This window comes from Lycium barbarum, chromosome 11 (assembly GCF_019175385.1).
Source record: "Lycium barbarum isolate Lr01 chromosome 11, ASM1917538v2, whole genome shotgun sequence".
NCBI classification, from domain to species: domain Eukaryota; kingdom Viridiplantae; phylum Streptophyta; class Magnoliopsida; order Solanales; family Solanaceae; genus Lycium; species Lycium barbarum.
Window position 1 is genome coordinate 87,374,781 of NC_083347.1, and position 22,240 is coordinate 87,397,020.

General features: G+C 40.2%; 1 long non-coding RNA gene across 1 annotated transcript; it reads right to left on the reverse strand.

Annotated features, from left to right (window-relative positions):
- Nucleotides 1-19,460: 19,460 nt before the first annotated feature.
- On the reverse strand, nucleotides 19,461-21,988 carry LOC132618707 (uncharacterized). The gene is made up of 3 exons (XR_009574268.1): nucleotides 21,526-21,988; nucleotides 20,553-20,619; nucleotides 19,461-19,644 (listed from the first exon to the last, which is right to left on the reverse strand). It is a non-coding gene; the product is annotated as an uncharacterized LOC132618707 (long non-coding RNA).
- Nucleotides 21,989-22,240: the final 252 nt, after the last annotated feature.

Sequence of the window (22,240 nt, forward strand, 5' to 3'; positions counted from 1 at the left end):
ACCATAAGATCATGCCTTAGAAAGAAGGGTTGAGCCTCACATACCTGTTCAGCCTCCTATTAGCTACGCTTATTCGTCCGGGCTCGTAAATCTACATTTGAGAAGATTCGCACTACGTTAGTCTCCATATCACACCCTTATTTTGAGTTTCAATTTAAACCATTTTATATTTTATCGAAAATCGGGCAGCATCTCCCCTGTTTATATGCCTAGCCCGAATTCTCAATTCAGCAACCAACAACAACACAACAATATCAACATCAATAATATCATTTTTCATATCAACGTATCTCATAAAAAAACCCACACGCTGTCTTTCCAACTCCCATAATTAATTAACTCAGTGTACGATCATTTAATCACGCTTTCTTCGTAAATAAACCAATATTAACACAAGTAGAAATAGATTCATACCTTTCTCCCGTTAATAATATTGTATCTTCACTTTTCCGTCTTGACCTTAAGCCATAACGCCTCAATACACCGTTTTATAGTCGCAACTATACGTTGTTTGGACCGGAATTTGGGAATTATACCTGGTTTCGGGCTAAAACGTTGGCTTGGGTGTTGGGGAGAACTCTCTAGATTTTTGGAGAGTATTTGGGGTGTTTGATGATGAAATAAGGGGGAATCCCCTTTTTATAAGGTTCTGGGTTCTGCCCAGAACCGACATAAAATTGCCGAGCGCGTTCGCGTGGGTCTTGGGCGCGTTCGCGCTGGGTCAGTTTTTCTGACTGCACCTTCGTTCAGTAAAATGGTCATAAATCTTGATCTCGATATCGTGTGAGGTCCCACGACCTATGGTTGGAAAGCTAATTCAATTATCTACAACTTTCATTCTTGGTATATTTCCAAATTCCAAACGTATAATACCGTTATTGCCCCTCCAAGTTAGATCATCAGAAAATGTTTCTTTAAATCATCCTTTTGGAGGGCTTACACTCATTTTTGGCTTATGGATCCTTCTTGGGACTTGCTCAACTCTCCATGTACCACTCCTATGTCTCTTCATATGTCTTTTATAAAACTCTGACGTGTGGGCCCCACTTAGCGTGCGGCAACGAGAATTTCTTATTAAATGTCATATGAACCAATTCACCCCATATGGTCTCCAAATGCCTTATGTATGTGTTATTATCATATTCTTATAATATAACCTTCATCCTGAACCCGAGCTTAAATTTTGTTCAGCGCGGTCGCACCCCGTGGTGACGCGTTCGCGCTGCATTGGCTCTGGGCCTTCTGCGCGTTCGCGCAGGCCATTTTCCTGGTCTGCCAGCCCATCTTGTAACGTCCATATCTCCTTATCCCGATGTCCGATTGAGGAGCGGTTTGTTGCGTTGGAATCTAGACTTCCCGAACTTCACTTTAGACTTCCTCTTTACTTCAAAACTCTTAATATACTAAAACATATTATTCCTTTCATTTAGACTAAAATTTCCGTATCAAACCTTGCCTAACTTTCCTTCCAAGCCTCAGAAGCTTAGCCTTGTTAATCCTTGCATAGCTTTACTCTTCCTTTGGCCCATACCAAGCCGTCTACAGTTTTGATAACGCGAAATGTTTCCCGGGGTGTAACATTCTTCCCCCCTTTTGGAGCATTCGTCCTCGAATGTTAAAATATTCGGGAATTCTAGAAATATTTCGCCAGATTTTCCCCTGTAACTTAGCACTACCAACCTGTCACAGCAACCCATAATATTACTGCCTCCCAGGGCTATAACACAATACCAATATAATTTGGCCACACACGACCTATATGCAAAAAGAGAAGCATACATACCTTGTCATCTCGCCGTTTCATCACACCTTTCATCTGGATCTCTATATCTCATCAATTCTCCTCCCTTGCTCAACGGTAGCATTAAGTCTCTTATGGCTTGCAAATCTATCTCATTTGATCTCATTGGCGAAGTATAAATACGTGCAAGTTACATAGTCATTCTTGAGTGATTCGTGCACATACACACTTACACATATACATATATTCATATTCGCATGCATAATCATTTTCATAACATTTCGTTGTCCGTGGCATATTTACACTCATATTCGTATCACATACATATCGCTTATGTTATGTACACCTAGCATATTCGTACTCACATCAATTTCATATACATATCATTTACATAGCATACCCGACCACTAAGAGTCAGTACCTCACATACCTGGCCCTTCCAAGGCTCAGTGATTCCGTACCCAACTGTAGTGGTGCGTGCGCAACATCATACATATATATATATATATATATACTATATTATAACCGATCACACAGCTCGGGGTCCCATAATATCCATACATAGGCACATATACATATAAGGTCGTAGGTATCTTTTAATGTCATAGTTATCGTGGTTCACTACATCTATCCATTTCCATCGTAAGATCTTATCATGTTATATCCCGCATTTTGTACATTCGGGTAATTCAAGGTAATCGCGGGAAGTTAAGGACAAGGTTGTATTTTGATTTTTTTTAGCACACAAGTTGTTTATGAAAATTTTGATGTGGAAAAATTAAGAAAGGCTAGGGGTAGAAAAGGAAATTCGCAAGATGACTCATAGAAATATGGAGGAAGGCTAAGGGCAAATTTGGAATTTGGAGAATAATTTTTTATGAATTGCAAGACCAAAAAAAAAAGAGATGGACTTGAGACATGGGCCAAGTGGCCGTCCAAGCATAGTATGGGACAAGGCCCATATGGAAGTTAAATAAATAACCCAAAAAAGATGACAAGCTGCCATAATATTCATCTTTTAAACTTGGAAATTTCAAGAAGCTTGGAGAGGAGCCAAGGAACAAGGCCATTCGGCCATGAGTGACAAAAATTGAGACTTCAATTTTGATCCCAAAAAATTAATTTCTTCTAGTATTCCTACTAATTCAAGGGTCCTCTTTAACGTGGTATAATTATTGGAGCAAAAAAAACATTTATTCTTGCAAGGAGCAACTTTAGCCAAGAAAGAAGATAAGTGGAAAAAGGTAAGGTTTAATCCTCTTTTTATATGTTATAGATGGTTATGTATGTTGTAGTATGTATAAAATGAATGAAATTCATGAAACTTGGTGTGTTGAGGTTGAGCTGTGTGGGTGTGGTGTGTGGCCGTGGGTGTGTGTAGGAATAAAGGACAAATTTTACTTAGCATTTTGGTTGTTGTTGTTATGGATTCCATGTTGATAATGAAAGCTTAATGATCCTAGTGAAGTTGTAATGGTTGGAGACTTGTTTTAGAAGTTAATGTGAATTGAAAATAATATTCTTGTATTTATGGAAGATAATGTTGTTAGTGTGTAAATTGTTGGAGTAGTTCATGAATTTGAAGGAAGGAAATGTGCTGTTATTGTTCTTGTTGCATTTGAAAGGTTTCGGATGAAGTAGAGTATTGGTTGAATTGTTTTGAATATTGTACGGATTGTTTGAAGTATTATTGAATAGTGTTTGAATGATTGCGGATTAGTACTTGAATGTGTGAGCAAATATGAATTTAACATAAATGAGACGCCGTTGAAGTTGTAGGAAGAAGTTGCTAATGTTAGTATGCGTTTTGAATCGACTGTGGATATTGCTAGAATAATTGTTGGTATTGTTGTTGATATTTTGGCCGAGTTAAATTCTCGGATTTGTTGTTGTATGTTTGGCCGAGTTGAATTCTCGGGGATGTTGCATTTACAGGGGAAATGCTGCCGAAATTTCTGTAGATTGAGTGTCAGCTTAGAATTGGACTCCTAAGTGTTTGTGGCTAATGTTTGGTATATGTTAATATTGTTGTAGATTTTGCGAAGCCAAAGACTTAAGTTCGGATTAGCGTAGGAAGCGGGCAAGGTATGTAAGGCTTACCCTTTCTTTCTTTTGGCATGATCTTTATGGAACGAACAAATGATGTATATGTATGATTACAAATAAATTCCTATTCTTAGGGCCACTAGGATGGCTAATATCCATGATTTCCATAAGTTGTTTCATATGATCTTGATGCGTATTTATGTCGTCCGAAAATCTACGTGATATGTTTCCGAGTCTTTCTATGATTCTTATTCACTTCTGACATGAGTACGTTCGATATAGTTGAACTTATTGTATGGTTGAATAACGAGATGAGTATAAAGAGTTCTGTAAGTTTTAATGTCCCTAACTTTCGAAAAAGATCTCGGATTTACTTTGAAACGTTCGTAAGAGTTCTGTATGTTTCCGAATGGCATTCGAAAGATAATTGATACGAGTAAAGTTTGATTTTCAAATTATTGCACGTTTGATTACTCCATAGAGTCTTTAATACATTTTGATACGTACATATGGTTCCAAAAGCTCTATCTGAGTTGATCCATAATGATATTCGGAAGGTACCTAACGTGATTGTTGCTTTGATTTTCCAAAAAGGGCTTTCGAAATGTTCATAGAAGGTTCTGTACTTCAAACGCTCATAACTTTCTTATACTAAATCAGATTGACCCGAAATTTGTTTCTGAGCCTTCAGATGTCGGTAAGTGTATGTATCTATCGAGTCTGGATTTGTGTGCATATGGTTTCGCACTACTCTGCTCGTGCAAGCCTCAGTATGTATTTCACTGCACCCCGGGCCAGGTTCTGTTATCGTGCGTCTTCCTCTACATTGTTCACCGCGTCCCTCTCCCTTGCGGGCCGGGTTCTGTTATATGTACATCTGTATATGATGATATGAAGATATGGGGATGGCATATGATGATTCTGTCCACCGCGTCCCGCAATAGAGGGCCGGGATCTGTTATGTGCATATATGATATATGATTTTGACTTGCACCGATGATTCTGTTCACCGCGTCCCTCACTAAAGGGTCGGGATCTGTTATATGCATATATGATTTATGATGTCGGCATATATGATGACTCCATTCACCGCGTCCCTTACTAGAGGGTCGGGATCTGTTATATGTATATGTATACGATGACAAAAGATGTCGGCACACATGATCTGTGTTTGGAAAGTAAGTATTTTGATACTCTGGATGATTTACCCATCTTCTGCACTTTTCTGACATATGACATCGGTAAGCGTGATCTACGTTCGGGAAATAAGTACCTCGGTATTCTGGCTAATGTACTTACTTTTTGTACCATTGTTCCAGCTATGTCTCCGTTTTCTGTATTTCATGCCTTACATACTCAGTACATATTCCGTACTGACCCCCTTTCTTCGGGGGCTGCGTTTCATGCCCGCAGGTACAGACGTTCGTTACGGTGGTCCGTCAGCCTAGGATATCCGTTCTGCTGTTTCAAGTGCTCCCTTGATCTGGAGCCATACTTTTGGTACAGTTACATCTGTTGTATATATTTATGTATGTGTGACTATTCAGGGGTAGGGCGGGGGCCCTGTCCCGCCATATGATTCGGTTGTCTTTGTTAGAGGCCTGTAGACATGTATGTGGGTCGTGAGTCGTTTTGTTCGGATATGCTAATATGGTTTACGTCTGGTATTTCCCTATTCTATTATAACTCAGTCGGTTTATATATGCGATTCTATAAGTAAAGATTTAAATAATATATTGTTTGGTATGTGTTGAAGTCCCTAACATGCTAAACATAAGTAGATTTTGGCTAGAGAATATGTACGAGTGTCCATCTCGGGCACTAGTCACGGCCTACGGGGCTGGGTCGTGACAAAAGTGGTATCAGAGCGGTTCGTCCTCGGAATGTCTACAGGCCGTGTCTAGTAGAGTCTTGTTTATCGGTGTGTGGTGCACCACATCTATAAACAAGAAGCTACAGGACAACAACCTTTCTTTCGATCTTAGATCGTGCGATAGAGTTGTATTATTAGGATGGCTCCTTTCTGACGAAATGTTATGTTTTCAGCGATGCCTCCGAGAAAAGCGACAGCTGTCCAGAAGGGCAAATCAGCAGCAGTTGGAGAGACTAGCCAGGCCCAGAGAGTTACCAGGGCCCGTGCCCAGACTATGCCCGAGATTATTCCCCAGTCAGCGGGCTCTGCTACGCCACCATTATCCGAGGAGCCTAGAGCAGCAGTCGCTGCCACCATGGATCAGGAGGCGGCTCCACCATTAGCTCCAGAGGCTCCAGCGCCCGAGCCTCCAGCTCCCCAGCTAGGGGCGGAGGATAGGGTGATGAGAGACGCAGTATAGATGTTGACTAGAATAGTAGCAGGGCAGGCTCGCAGACGCGGGCTAGGGGGTGATGATGTGGATAGACGTGACTGCCTGAGGGTTCGTGATTTCTTGACCTGTAATCCTCCAGAGTTCTACGGGTCAAAGCCCGAAGAGGATCCCCAAGACTTTATTCGACAGATGCAGCGTACGCTGAGATTAGTCAGAGCTTCTGAGACTGAGTCCGTCGAGCTGGCTTTATATAGACTGCGTGATATAGCGGTTAATTGGTACGAGTCCTGGGAGCTGTCTAGAGGCGAGGATGCTCCTCCAGCCGTGTGGGACGGGTTCGTAGCGGCCTTTCTTGGCCACTTTCTGCCTCCCGAGATGCGGCAAGCGAGGGTTGATAGATTTTTACAGCTGAGACAGATGGGCAGGAGTGTTCGAGAGTACAGCCTAGAGTTTGACTCCCTAGCCAGATATGTGTCCACTATCGTGGCTGATATGACTGACAGGATGCACCGATATGTGATAGGGTTGGATGACTACCTGATTGATAGCTGTATGGCGGTAGCATCTCAGCCTGGGATGGACATTGCCCGGCTGCAGGCATACGCATAAGGAATGGAGGACCGACATAGAGGGCGTCAGCTTGATAGGGATTATGATATGAGACAGCCCAAGCGGGCTAGATCAGCTGGTTATTCTGGGGAGTTTCGAGGCGGGCAGCCTCAACAGCATACTAGACAGTCTTCTCAGCCAGCGCGAGGTGCACCCCCACAGTCCACTGGTGGGAGAGTTGATAGCACCAGATACTCAGGAGCTGGACAAAGTTCCAGGGCTACAGGTTCGCAGGTGAGCAGGGGTTTCAGTCAGTCAAAGCCACCCATGCCTTGATGTTCTTACTGTGGGAAGCCTTACCCAGGGAAGTGTTATCGTGCTATGGGTGCCTGTTTCTTTTATGGCCGTCAGGACCATGTTTTGAGGGAATGCCCGTTTAAGAATGGTTCCCGTGGTTCAGCCCAGCCCACTGGGTCGGTTGCTGGTTCATCTTCCCCTTCTGTAGCTATGCGGCCGACACCGGCAGGTCGCCGTAGAGGTCGAGGCGGAGCTCTCGGTTCTAGCGGTCCTTCGAACCACTTATATGTTTTGGCCAGCCGACAGGAACAGGAGGCGTCACCAGACGTGGTTACAGGTATATTGTAGATCTTCTGCTGAAATGTATATGCATTGATAGATTCAGACTCTATTTTATTATAAATTTCCCCCTGATTGCTAGAAGAACTGGGATAAAAACCCGAAATTGATAGGACCGTTTGAGGTAGCTATTCATATAGATAAAAAGTGAATGATGAGAATTTAAAAGGCTAACTCGGTAATTACATAATCAGAAAAATAAAAGACCCTCTCTAGATCGGAGTGGGACCCACTACGAGAACCTTCCGGAAATTGTTCAGACCCCGACTTGCCCTAGATTATGTGAGAAAGGTCGTGCAGGGAAGTGGGTGCAATTATACCAGCATTAACGCATCGAAATGCATTAAAGTTTTAAGGTTAAGCGTGCTAGGGCCAGAGCAATTTTGGGATGGGTGACCCCCCTGGAAAGTGTACTAAAATTTCCACAAATCTAGTTGTAAGATACAAATGGGAATTTGGGGTGACCTAAAGGAAACTAGAGTATGTGGGGTGGTTAGAAACCTTATAGAGGTCGCGTAGGCTGAGACGGACTAGATTGGTGAAAAGGAAGAAAGAGCAACGCAGCTCTGGAATCAGAGTAAGTTTGAATAAGCGTTTGGAAATGTTTTGTAAAAGAAATAGCAGTAATGTATATGTATGCATAGGACATCCCATTTATGACTATATCGATCGATAGGTGGACCCTAACAACCAGTGTTGTAATGTATAGAAGACATTAACTGGACGGAATGCAAGAGACAAAGTGAAAGGTATGGTACAGATGTTATGAGATAAACTGATACTGATTTCACTACAGGTTAAGATTGGAAGATTCTAATACAATGATATTTGGAAAGAAAAGAGAGTAGGTAAATGGAAGACAAGGAGATCAAATGTCGGAAATAGTGAAAAAGTAAGAAATATAATTAAGCAAAGCCTCTAAAAGAACCGACGGGCAAAGCATGAAATTATTTGCGTAGAAATCTGAGGGACAGGTCTGTGAAAGGACTAGAATGTAATAGTATAGGACAAAAAGGGGAAATAAACTTGAGGGAGGTCGACGGTGGAAATGGGACAAGCACATGGAAGTACGGTGGATATTTTAATAGGTTGGCGATAGCCGACTAACTACTTATCAAAGGAAGAATAACCCCACAGCCATGTTGGTATAGTTGATTTGAACATAGAGAAGCCTTTCTGGAGAGTGACTTAAGGATAGAACCGATTCGCACGAATAAAAGTAATATCTTATGAACTTCAGAGCCGATGCTACAAACAATAAGAGAAGAAAGCGACTCCCCAAGAAGGAGATTAAGGATAACATATCCAAAAGACACCTCGGGTGACAACAGTTAAATGAAATAACAACAGTTGGTAGTTGATAACTTTCCGAAGAAAGGAAGCGCGCTGCTTATATGAATAAAAGATAAAGGAAGCCACCGGGTATTAGAAGATGGTTCATGGACCATTAATCATATTGAACATGGGGGTATACGCTATGGAATTGAAAGAATAATTAACATGAAGCTATACCCAATTACAATTATAAGGAGTCCACGCCGGAGAACCAACAAGGAGTGACGATTAATGAAACAATCACCAATCCAAGGAAGTTACAGACAAGGATATTGGCACTGAAGAATGTGAGGAAAGGAAATGAGGAAAAGTTACGGCAAGAACCCAGAGATGTTGCGAGTTAAGAAATTTATTGAATTCGAATCATGAGTTGTCATGAGTATAGTTGGACTGCGAAGGATTAGAAATGGCAAAGCAATATCATGCATATACGTTTGGGATACTAATAACTGGCCTTGGAAAGGAACATAACCATTATGCTCGTTAGCGACAAAGTCATGATTGGATAAACACTTAGAATGTAAAATTAAAAGGGAAAGCCCAATTTGAGATATAGTAGGCTTTATCAAATTGTCCGTAGGATTGTCAAGTCACCCATAAATCAGAGGTATCACCGAATTAGAAGCAGTACATCCAGTCTTCCACGTGCCTATGCTTCGCAAATGTGTTGGTGACCCTTCCCAAGTGTTTATATAAATGATATCTAAGTGACAGAGAAGCTACCATATAAGGAATAGTCTGTGTCCATAACGGATGATCAGGTGATAAAGTTATATGCCAAATACGTGGTTCCGGTTAAAGTATTGCAGCCAAACAATAATAAAGAGGAGACGATCTGGGAAGCCGAAAGAAGAAATGAAGAAGAAGTACCCCTAATTATTTTTCTACGCCACAGGCAATCTAAGCTTCTAAAACGGATATACTAAATGATCGTATGTGACAACTATAGAGGAGACCTCCCCGAAATATTATAATACGCCATGAGGCCAGTTTAACATTCGAGGACGAATGTTCTAAAGGGGGGAGGATGTTATATCCCGCATTTTGTACATTCGGGTAATTCAAGGTAATCGCGGGAAGTTAAGGACAAGGTTGTATTTTGATTTTGTTTAGCACACAAGTTGTTTATGAAAATTTTGATCTGGAAAAATTAAGAAAGGCTAGGGGTAGAAAAGGAAATTCGCAAGATGACTCATAGAAATATGGAGGAAGGCTAAGGGCAAATTTGGAATTTGGAGAATAATGTTTTATGAATTGCAAGACCAAAAAAAAAGAGATGGACTTGAGACATGGGCCAAGTGGCCGTCCAAGCATAGTATGGGACAAGGCCCATATGGAAGTTAAATAAATAACCCAAAAAAGATGACAAGCTGCCATAATATTCATCTTTTAAACTTGGAAATTTCAAGAAGCTTGGAGAGGAGCCAAGGAACAAGGCCATTCGGCCATGAGTGACAAAAATTGAGACTTCAATTTTGATCCCAAAAAAATAATTTCTTCTAGTATTCCTACTAATTCAAGGGTCCTCTTTAACGTGGTATAATTATTGGAGCAAGAAAAACATTTATTCTTGCAAGGAGCAACTTTAGCCAAGAAAGAAAATAAGTGGAAAAAGGTAAGGTTTAATCCTTTTTTTATATGTTATAGATGGTTATGTATGTTGTAGTATGTAGAAAATGAATGAAATTCATGAAACTTGGTGTGTTGAGGTTGAGCCGTGTGGGTGTGGTGTGTGGCCGTGGGTGTGTGTAGGAATAAGGGACAAATTTTACTTAGCATTTTGGTTGTTGTTGTTATGGATTCCATGTTGATAATGAAAGCTTAATGATCCTAGTGAAGTTGTAATGGTTGGAGACTTGTTTTAGAAGTTAATGTGAATTGAAAATAGTGTTCTTGTATTTATGGAAGATAATGTTGTTAGTGTGTAAATTGTTGGAGTAGTTCATGAATTTGAAGGAAGGAAATGTGTTGTTGTTGCATTTGAAAGGTTTCAGATGAAGTAGAGTATTGGTTGAATTGTTTTGAATATTGTACGGCTTGTTTGAAGTATTCTTGAATAGTGTTTGAATGATTGCGGATTAGTACTTGAATGTGTGAGCAAATATGAATTTAACATAAATGAGACGCCGTTGAAGTTGTAGGAAGAAGTTGCTAATGTTAGTATGCGTTTTGAATCGACTGTGGATATTGCTAGAATAATTGTTGGTATTGTTGTTGATATTTTGGCCGAGTTAAATTCTCGGATTTGTTGTTGTATGTTTGGCCGAGTTGAATTCTCGGGGATGTTGCATTTACAGGGGAAATGCTGCCGAAATTTCTGTAGATTGAGTGTCGACTTAGAATTGGACTCCTAAGTGTTTGTGGCTAATGTTTGGTATATGTTAATATTGTTGTAGATTTTGCGAAGCCAAAGACTTAAGTTCGGATTAGCGTAGGAAGCGGGCAAGGTATGTAAGGCTTAACCTTTCTTTCTTTTGGCATGATCTTTATGGAACGAACAAATGATGTATATGTATGATTACAAAGAAATTCCTATTCTTAGGGCCACTAGGATGGCTAATATCCTTGATTTCCATAAGTTGTTTCATATGATCTTGATGCGTATTTATGTCGTCCGAAAATCTACTTGATATGTTTCCGAGTCTTTCTATGATTCTTATTCACTTCTGACATGAGTACGTTCGATATAGTTGAACTTATTGTATGGTTGAATAACGAGATGAGTATAAAGAGTTCTGTAAGTTTTAATGTCCCTAACTTTCGAAAAAGATCTCGGATTTACTTTGAAACGTTCGTAAGAGTTCTGTATGTTTCCGAATGGCATTCGAAAGATAATTGATACGAGTAAAGTTTGATTTTCAAATGATTGCACGTTTGATTACTCCATCGAGTCTTTAATACATTTTGATACGTACATATGGTTCCAAAAGCTCTATCTGAGTTGATCCATAACGATATTCGGAAGGTACCTAACGTGATTGTTGCTTTGATTTTCCAAAAAGGGCTTCCGAAATGTTCGTAGAAGGTTTTGTACTTCGAACGCTCATAACTTTCTTATACTAAATCAGATTGACCCGAAATTTGTTTCTGAGCCTTCAGATGTCGGTAAGTGTATGTATCTATCGAGTCTGGATTTGTGTGCATATGGTTTCGCACTACTCTGCTCGTGCAAGCCTCAGTATGTATTTCACTGCGCCCCGGGCCAGGTTCTGTTATCGTACGTCTTCCTCTACATTGTTCACCGCGTCCCTCTCCCTTGCGGGCCGGGTTCTGTTATATGTACATCTGTATATGATGATATGACGATATGGGGATGGCGGCCAGGATGGCATATGATGATTCTGTCCACCGCGTCCCGCAATAGAGGGCCGGGATCTGTAATGTGCATATATGATATATGATTTTGACTTGCATTGATAATTCTGTTCACCGCGTCCCTCACTAAAGGGCCGGGATCTGTTATATGCATATATGATTTATGATGTCGGCATATATGATGACTCCATTCACCGCGTCCCTTACTAGAGGGCCGGGATCTGTTATATGTATATGTATACGATGACAAAAGATGTCGGCACACATGATCTGTGTTTGGAAAGTAAGTATTTTGATACTCTGGATGATTTACCCATCTTCTGCACTTTTCTGACATATGACATCGGTAAGCGTGATCTACGTTCGGGTAATAAGTACCTCGGTATTCTGGCTAATGTACTTACTTTTTGTACCATTGTTCCAGTTATGTCTCTGTTTTCTGTATTTCATGCCTTACATACTCAATACATATTCCGTACTGACCCCCTTTCTTCGGGGGCTGCGTTTCATGCCCGCAGGTACAGACGTTCGTTACGGTGGTCCGTCAGCCTAGGATATCCGTTCTGTTGTTTCAAGTGCTCCCTTGATCCGGAGCCATACTTTTGGTACAGTTCCATCTGTTGTATATATTTACGTATGTGTGACTATTCAGGGGTACGGCGGGGGCCCTGTCCCGCCATATGATTCTGTTGTCTTTGTTAGAGGCCTGTAGACATGTATGTGGGTCGTGAGTCGTTTTGTCCGGATATGCTAATATGGTTTACGTCTGGTATTTCCCTATTCTATTATAACTCAGTTAGTTTATATATGCGATTCTATAAGTAAAGATTTAAATAATATATTGTCTGGTATGTGTTGAAGTCCCTAACATGCTAAACATAAGTAGATTTTGGCTAGAGAATATGTACGAGTGTCCATATCGGGCACTAGTCACGGCCTACGGGGCTGGGTCGTGACATATCATTAAATCTCTATACTTGTGCTCTTCTTACTCTCTTCCCCCCTTTTAAGGGTTCTACCTATACCATTCTTAAACCCCTAATCCCACTATTAAATCTTTTCTTCTTATATCCCTCACTATACTACATCATAGTCGTACCGTTCCTCGTGATCTATAGCTACGATAATCCGTGTGCGAGGGCTTAACATACTCGTATCTTACCTCTCTTCTTCACCTTATACATAAGTAGCTCTTTTTTGTCATAGACTCATAGTCATCGCTATCTTGGAACTTCTACCCTTCCTACCTCACTTTCTTAGACTTAAGAACCATGGTACCACTTATCATTCTTTATCTATTACCGTCGCTACAAAACGTAGACCCTTCAACTCACGCTTGCCTATTAATACAAATATTTGTCCCTCCTTTAACACATAATCAAAGATATGAATATACCTGTGACGGCATCGGGGAATGACTCTGGATCTTGTTGCTCGGCTAAAGCATATATGCAGGGCTGAGTGGCACCTGAAGTAGATGCTCGTCCTCTATTTCTACTTTGACCTGCTGAAATTGAGGAAGTTTGTCTCCCCGGGCGCACCGAGGAAGAACCTGCCGCTGATCCTGCGAGCTGAACCGCATGCCTACCGCCTCGAAAAGGACATTCTCTCATAATATGTCCTAACTGGCCACAACTATAACAAGCATCCGAACCCAACCGGCACGGCCCCCAATGTAGCTTACCGCACTGGGTACATCGCGGTATAGATGATCTTCTCTGGCCTGATTCACCCCTGTAACGAGAGTCCGATCCTGTAATACTCCAATCCAGTCCGGTATGACTAGAAAAATCGAACTCTTGGCCTGCAACCCGTGTGGGTACATTTGTCACCATCTGGCCTGGGCGCCTAGAATGTGTCTGTCTCAATCCTCTTCTATAGTCACTATCAGCGTCTATGGATCTGACTCTCTTACTTGGCCCCTGATTCATGTCACGCTCACCCCTTTGCTGTTGTTGTTGCCTTCACGACCCAACCCCGTAGGCCATGACTGGTGCCCGACATGGACACCCGTATACATACTCTTTAACTATATGTTCATTTCACATCAAACTCAATATGGGTCTTATAACGATCTCATCATGAAATAATACGCAAGCCGACAAGGCTGCCATCATATGGATGAATATCATATCACAGAACATCGTATAGACATAGCTGAATAGAACTCATACACAACCCACACATATGTCCACAGACCTCTAAGAGTATCAACAGTAACGTAACATATGACGGGACAGGGCCCCATCGTACCCTTAGTCCACATAGGCATATAAATATATATCCGAGAAGGATTTGTACCAAATTCTGGACTCTGGAACAATGGAGTTCTCCAAATAGCAGAAGGGAAATCTTAAGCTGTCGGATCACCAAAGCGAATGTCTGCACCTGCGGGCATGAAACGCAGCCCCCCGAAGAAAGGGGGTCAGTACGGAATATGTACCGAGCATGTAAAGCATGAAATACAGAAAACGGGATCATAATTGAAATAAGAAGTACAGAAAATGAGTACAATAACTAGAATACCAAGTACTTGCTTTTGAAACATAAATCATGCATGTCAATATCATATATCATATCCGGCCCCATTATGGGACTCGGTCAATATGTCAATATCATATACCATAACACAGCATAACATCAGAATATAATATATATCTCCGTAACACATCATATCTCCGTAACACAGCATAACTCCGTAACACAGCATAACTTTATATCACAGCATAACTTCATAACACAACATAACTTCAGAATATACATATATATATATATATATATATATATATATATATATATATATATATATATATATATATATATATATATATATATATATATATTGTACCCGACCCTTTAATGAGGGACTCGGCGAACAATACAGTGAAAGTGTACACGATAACATACCCGACCCGGGACTCGGTGAAAGATATATTGAGATATGCACGAGCAGAGTAGTGAGAAACTATATGCAATTCAAAACATTTTTAAAGACTCAATAGAATAGTCAACACGAACCATCGTTCGCAATTTCAAATAATAGTCATCTCATATACCTTTCGGATGTCCCTGTGGATTATATCAAAATGAATCTTTGAAATCATGTGTACACATTAATATAAATGAATCAAAACATAAGTTATGGGAATCAAAAATCAATAGCCATCCTAGTGGCTCTAGGAATAGGAGTTTCCTTTGGAATCGTATATATATTGTATATTCATTTCACAACGATCATGCCAAAAAGAAAGAAGGGTTAGCTTCACATACCTTTAGCGTTTATTCGTCACACAATATGTACACGCTGCCCAATAATACTTCAACCTATATTAAGATGCCAACAACTACGTTTAAGTTACGGGGAGATTCGAAACGTATTCTAACGTTAGTAACTCCTTTCTAGATGTTTAGGCGACGTTTACTCTTGTATCCAAACCAAGTACATATAACCAGCCCAACATCAATAATTATATGTTCAATATCAATCCGGACAGCCCACACAATAGTCCAAACAGCCCACATTCACAACATGCAATAACGATTCACATACGACTACTACATTCTCAAGTTACTTCTAATAGTTCGTAGCCTTAACGTTTGCATGTAACAACTTATAACAGCCCATCCAGCATACAATACAAAGAATAATCTTAATTATCATTAATCTTCCAAGTTCAATAACAACAACGTGTCAAAACATCCCGCACCTTACAACGCTAGATAATAGTGTACATGCGATTATGACACATCCAATTTATTCTTGTTAATCTATAGTCATATTATTTCGTCGAAACGATTCTATAATAGCCCAACCACTATGACAACATGATGTATACTCTTAACTATAATTATTTTTTCCAACTTGATGAAAACAACAAGTCCAAAACAGTCCATTACCACAACATATCCAAAACAGTCCAACAACATGTCCAAAACAGTCCCTAAACAATGTTCGGAATTCTTGCAAACGTTTACGAACATACTAAGCAAACCACATATGATTCTTACACATTATTTCATGTCTTCTTTTCATATAATTTCAGTAGGTTATGCCCAGCTATCCACACGACAAGTACAACATCAATTCATACGCAACTAAGCTACATCGTCATTTCTACAATTCTTACAACAACTCACAAACGACTTTAGTTTCAACTCCAACCATTAAACACCTTCATTCCATCATAAAATTCCTGATAATAACAATCAAAATATCATGTAAAAACAGTTCACTAACTTCCTCACAAAACAGTCCACAAACGGTTTCAACATGCTTCAACATCACTTCACATAAAATCATAGATTCAATCATTTTCATACTAACATAACTTCACCTTTAACCTTCCAATTCTTTTCAATTTTTTTTTTTACCATGAGATCTATGATAGTAACAACCATATTTATTAAAGAAAATCAGTCTATTAATTCCACCAAAACAGTCCCTACGGCCAACTAACATTCCAACACCAACTTTCATGATTTTATGCATGCGATTCATGTTCATCAAGTTACAACCATACTTCAACTTCAACACATATAGCCCCATAACTACTATCATGTTCCAACATCAACACACATCATTTCATGTATACAACTTATATTTACTCATCTACATCACCCTTAATACAAGCAAAAGAAAGTTAGATCTTACCTTGACAACTTGACTTCTCTACTTGGCTAAAGTTTGTGACTTGAGATGAAAATGGTTCTTGTTGCTCCAAAAACTATCTTCACGTTCTAGGGACCTTCTAAAGGGTTGAAACACCTTGGAAAATAATTTTTGGGTCAAGACTCAAAGGGCTCAAAAATCAGCCAAGGTGGCCGAATGCTTCTCTCTCTAGATTTAGGTTTTTCTTCCTTTCTGTTGTGTAGTTGAAATGAATGTATTTTCTGATTTCCTTAGTTATTATTTGGTTCACTATAATGCCTACAAGTTGGACACAATACATGCTCCATCATGACCATGATTCACTCCATTAACTTTACACCAAAACTCAATATTTTTCTCACAACTTTCGGCCATAGGCCTCTTGGCCGAACCCCTTTGTCTCTCCCTTCTTCTTTCTTTTCAATTTATTTTACAAGACAATCTCATGTCTGTTGAATGATTCATACACCACCCTTTGTCTATTGTAATCATGCCAAGATGGATGAGCAATATTTAATGTGAAGTGATCCCTCCACCATGTTATGTCCTCCTAAAATAATGTATACTTTCATAAAGTAGTGGATGCCCAAATATTCAATTGTAGGCTTCAACTTTTTCCTCCTTAAATTTTTCATCCCTTGGCCGAATTTCACACTTGATTATAAGTGTATTTTGTTGTCCACAATATATTGAAAATGTAGTGGATGAATCAACATTTAATTGCACATTTGTATGTCTTCCATTTGCCTTATTTTAGATGACTTTGAGTCATCCTTTTTACCTTGGACGTTGTTGCTCTTGTTGGCTCCTTATTGTCACAAATTTTTACTTAACACCACAATTAAGTAATTCCTAATCTCCAATAACATTTTTTATACTAAGTGAAATTTATAACCGATTAGTTCTAGTTTAGAAATTAAAAATCCGAGGTTTCTATCTCACATCGATTCCTTCGCGAATAACTCGACGTATAAAATACGGGGTCTAACAGTTGCTCTTCTAGATTTTGAGCATGGGCTTGAATGCGGGATATGTCCATCATGTCCTGCAATGAAGCTGTGAGGCAATCTTGGTACAAATGCGGCCCTAGGCCACTCACAAACCTGTGCACCCTGTCTCCCATATCGGCCACCATAGCCGGGGCATATCTAGCCAATGAATTGAATTGGAGACTATACTCTCGGGCGCTCATGTTTCCTTGCCTTAGATTCAAGAATCTATCCGCTCTAGCTCGGCGGACTTCAGGCGGCAAGTAGTGACGGATAAAGGCATCTACAAATTCTCGCCAAACTGGAGGAGGCGCATTCTCTCCTCTTGATAATCTCCAATTATTATACCATAAGACTGCCACATCCCGGAGTCTATAAGATGCTAACTCTACAGATTCAGTCTCCGAGGCATGCATGATATTCAGTGTTCGCAACATCTCATCAATGAAACTTTGTGGGTCTTCTTCCGGCTTTGACCCGAAGAACTCCGGAGGATTTAAAGTCAGGAAATCACGGGCTCTCGTACTAGATGGACAATCACCCGGGCCCGCATTTTGCCGCTGTGCCTGGGCGGCAACTCACTGTGTCAACAGGTGGATAGCCTCGGCCACTTGCTGACCTGAGGCAACCGGCGGAGGAGTTGGAGCTGAAGCTCCTCCTTATTCTTCTATACTAGGCAAGGCCTCATGCTTTGATTCACCCTCCTCTACATTCATCGGAGGCTCCCTTTCTGTCGTTGCTTTTCCCTTCTAGGCGGCTGTAGCTTTCTCCTTTGGCGGCATTTTTCTGAAATCACAACATACTATTAGGAAGGATTAAATCTTACACATGGCTCTATCGCACGATCTCATAGAATGAAAGACGGTCATTTTTCCTAAATGCCTAATAGCCTCCCGTTTATTGATGTGGCGCGCTTCACACCATAAACAAGACTCTACCAGACACAGCTCGTAGACACTTCCTAGGACGAACTGCTCTGATACCACTTTTGTCACGACCCAACTAGGGGCCGTGACAGGTACCCGAGGCTGACCACGAGCACCACTCCTTTCCTCACTCGTCATAACCATTGTTACCTTTCTTTAACTTTTATTATGTCATAATCATAACACCGTCATTCTCCGTTTGAAAAAAAAACACAACTTATATTATATACATAAGCCTCGTTAAGGCGACAACATAATATATTCACATATATCAAAGTATTCTAGTGAGACCATCTGACCCACACTACGTATCCACGAGCCTCTACTGGAGAACTGGACATATACATGTATACACAAAAGCATAGACCCGACTGGCACCTCCGAAATAGTGGAGTGTTCCTGCAAATCTGCTGAAAGCTCCTAGTGGTCTGCGCCGTCTTCCTGCCTACCTGTGGGCATGAACACAGCGTCCAAAGAAAACGGACGTCAGTACGAATGTTGTCCTGAGTATGTAAGGCAGGAGTGAAATAAACGTAATAAAGAATCATAAGTCATAAGGTGAGAGAAAACCTGCGCAACTGTCACGACCCAACCCCGTAGGCCGTGACTAGTGGCCGATCTGGGCACCCGAACCCATCTATTAAATATTATCTCAAATTCTATCAACTCATTCTAGTATATCGCGGAAGCCGACAAGGCTTTATTTCAAATTTAGGTAATTTCCAGAAAAATTTCGGTAGAGTTTCCTTTGTTTTACCGACTATCCAATATACCCTGCACGCAGAAAATACCAACAAAAGCCACACAGGGCTAACCAAGCAATACATAAACATATGCGGACCGGCCGCCTCGGCGTATAAGATCGCCCAAACAACATATGCGGATCGGCCGCCTCGGCGTATGGGATCGCCCAAACGACATGTACATACATCCATACAGAAAGTCCCTAACCAACAAACATGTCCACACACCTCTAAACAGACCGACAGAATCATATGACAGGACAGTGCCCCGCCGTACCCATGAACGAATATATACAAATGCACTAATAAAAATATATATACCAAAAGTATAAGCTCCGGAAAGAGAGGAGCACTCCGAATAGCAGAAAGGGTGTCCTAAACAGGTGGATCACCAGGCTGTGCGTCCGTACCTGCGGGCATGAAACGCAGCCCCCGGAGAAGGGGGTCAGTACGAAATATGTACTGAGTATGCAAAGCAAAAGGTACATAAATAATTCTGAACAATAATCGAATCAGATATATAGAAAATAATACATATAAAAAAAATATCAAAATGTTTATTTCCAAAGTATAAATTATGCATAGGGCACAGGAAAATGTGGTCGCCCGCCTGTCGATGGCGCCACAACACAGCATAACACCAGAAAGTTTCAAATCTCCGAATCCCCGTCACACATCACAACACAGCATAACACCGAACACAGCATAACGCCAAACATATGTGGAACCCGGCCCTCGAGCGAGGAGCACGGTGAACCATAATCACAGCATAACACCGGAATGTATCACAAAGCGCACGACAACAGAACCGGCCCGGGAACCGGCGAACGATATCATAGGGCACGAGCGGAGTAGTGAGGAAAGATATGCATAAAATCATCATCATAAATCCAAAAGATAAGTAAAATAGTCATATTTGAAATCGGAACAATAATTACCTAAAGGGCGTCGCCGGACCCACGGACGAGTATAGGCCCGAACTGAGCCCGCCTATGAAAAACATACTCATTTTATATCATACAAACTCCTACGAAAATTTCAAAGCAATCCGAGCTTTTCTGAGGAAATTATGAGCGTTTGAAGTTTTGGAATCGCTAAAGAATGAACTTTAAAACAAAAATCAGCTTTCATGTAATCTTTACAAATTATGGATTCCAAGAACATAAGGATCAATGTTTTGCCATGACAAGGCAAGGATGCCAAAGAACAAATGCGATTCATAAACATGCTCGGATTGTGAGAATAGAGTTTCCTCGAGGCTTATATCATAGCCTATTTTAACTAAGGCATGCCGAAGAAGGAAGATTACTTTACATACCTCAAACGCTCTCCAATACGATCCAAACTCAAGCTAAATCCAACCTATGATTCGGGCTGCCCACGATCTATAAACAAGCCATAAAATGCCAAACATTAGCTAAAGACTTTTTGGGCATTAAATTCCAATTTCGCCCTTAATTCTACAGAAATTTGGGCAGCATTTCCCCTGTAAATAGGCTACCCCGAGAATTTAACTCGGCCGTATCAATCAACAACAACAACAGCAACCAACCTAACAACATTAATAATCAATCCGAAAGGTAATACAACAATAATAGCTCTCTTTTCCATCATTCATCAACTTTCATAAATTCAATTCGACGACTTACCTTCAAGCCAAAATCGACGCTTATACGCTCACATACTAACCCGAACCCATACCAAAAACATTTCAAGACATTCTAAGCAATTCATACAACATTTCCAACAACCCAATTTTTTTTCTCCAAGCTGGCCGAACACAGCCCCAACCGAGACAGCCCTTTAATTTATTGTTTTTTTTTCATTTCCAAATCATGGTTTGTATCCTCAATTTACATTCTAACAATGCTATCTCATCAATATACCAATTACAATAAATATACAATAACCTCCAAAAACAGTCCGCACATTAACAACATCATTTTGAGTCAACAAACATTCATTTCCAATATAAGATTCATAGCGACGATGATTAAAACATTAAGCGACGTTCATTCGTTCATCGTCATATAATGTGACCCATTTCAATCAACACTACACATACACATATATGGATGATTTCCAATTGTTCTTCACCTTACAATGATCATAATCAACTAACTAAACATTAATTCATAATTTTAATCACAACACAACAACACCCATCACACGCCCAACCCTCATACATATGGCATCCACTTCACCATTCTTTATTTCATGATTTTCAACCATAATAAGATACTACAACATGAATAGAACCTTCATAACACAAATACAAGATCAAATCTTACCTTTTTCTCTTCAACTTCCAATAGGCTAGGGTTTCCAAAAGATGAAAAACAATGGGTTGATCGCTCCAACGATGCTTCCACGCTACTTAGGGACCTCAATATAATAGGTTTTCATCATCAAAATAATTTTAGAAGGACAAGAAATGGAGGTGGATTTTTTTTTTTTTTTTTGGGTTGTGGCCGTGAGCTCCTTAATGAAGGGAGCTTCACTTCTTTTTTTTTTTTTTTTTTTAAGTGTGGATGAAGAGAAAAATGAAGTGGTCATCTTTATTTAAGTTAGCAAGACTTGGTCAAGGTCCCTTGGCCCACATAATGAGTTGTTCCACTTAGAAGATGACACAAAGTTGTGTGGGCACCACATGGAATTTGTGGATGACTTTCCACTTCAAATTTTATCACTTTTGGTCTCAAATTTTCCTAATTGTTCCATACCAATAAATTCATGCACAACTTATATCTCAAAATAAATTCGAAGGTCAAGAATCCTGACTTTGTATCCCAAAATAATTTTGTCCTTAGCTTATCATAAATAAATCCGGATTATTCCACTGTACAAAAATACGGGTTCTAACATAACCCTTAAGAACGAATGTATTTCCTACATACATCATATGTCATACATACACACCTGTCCTACGCTTATCGTCATACCTATCGCATATCCCACGTATACACACTCGTCGTACTCGTTTCTTCATAGCATATACGTCAATAT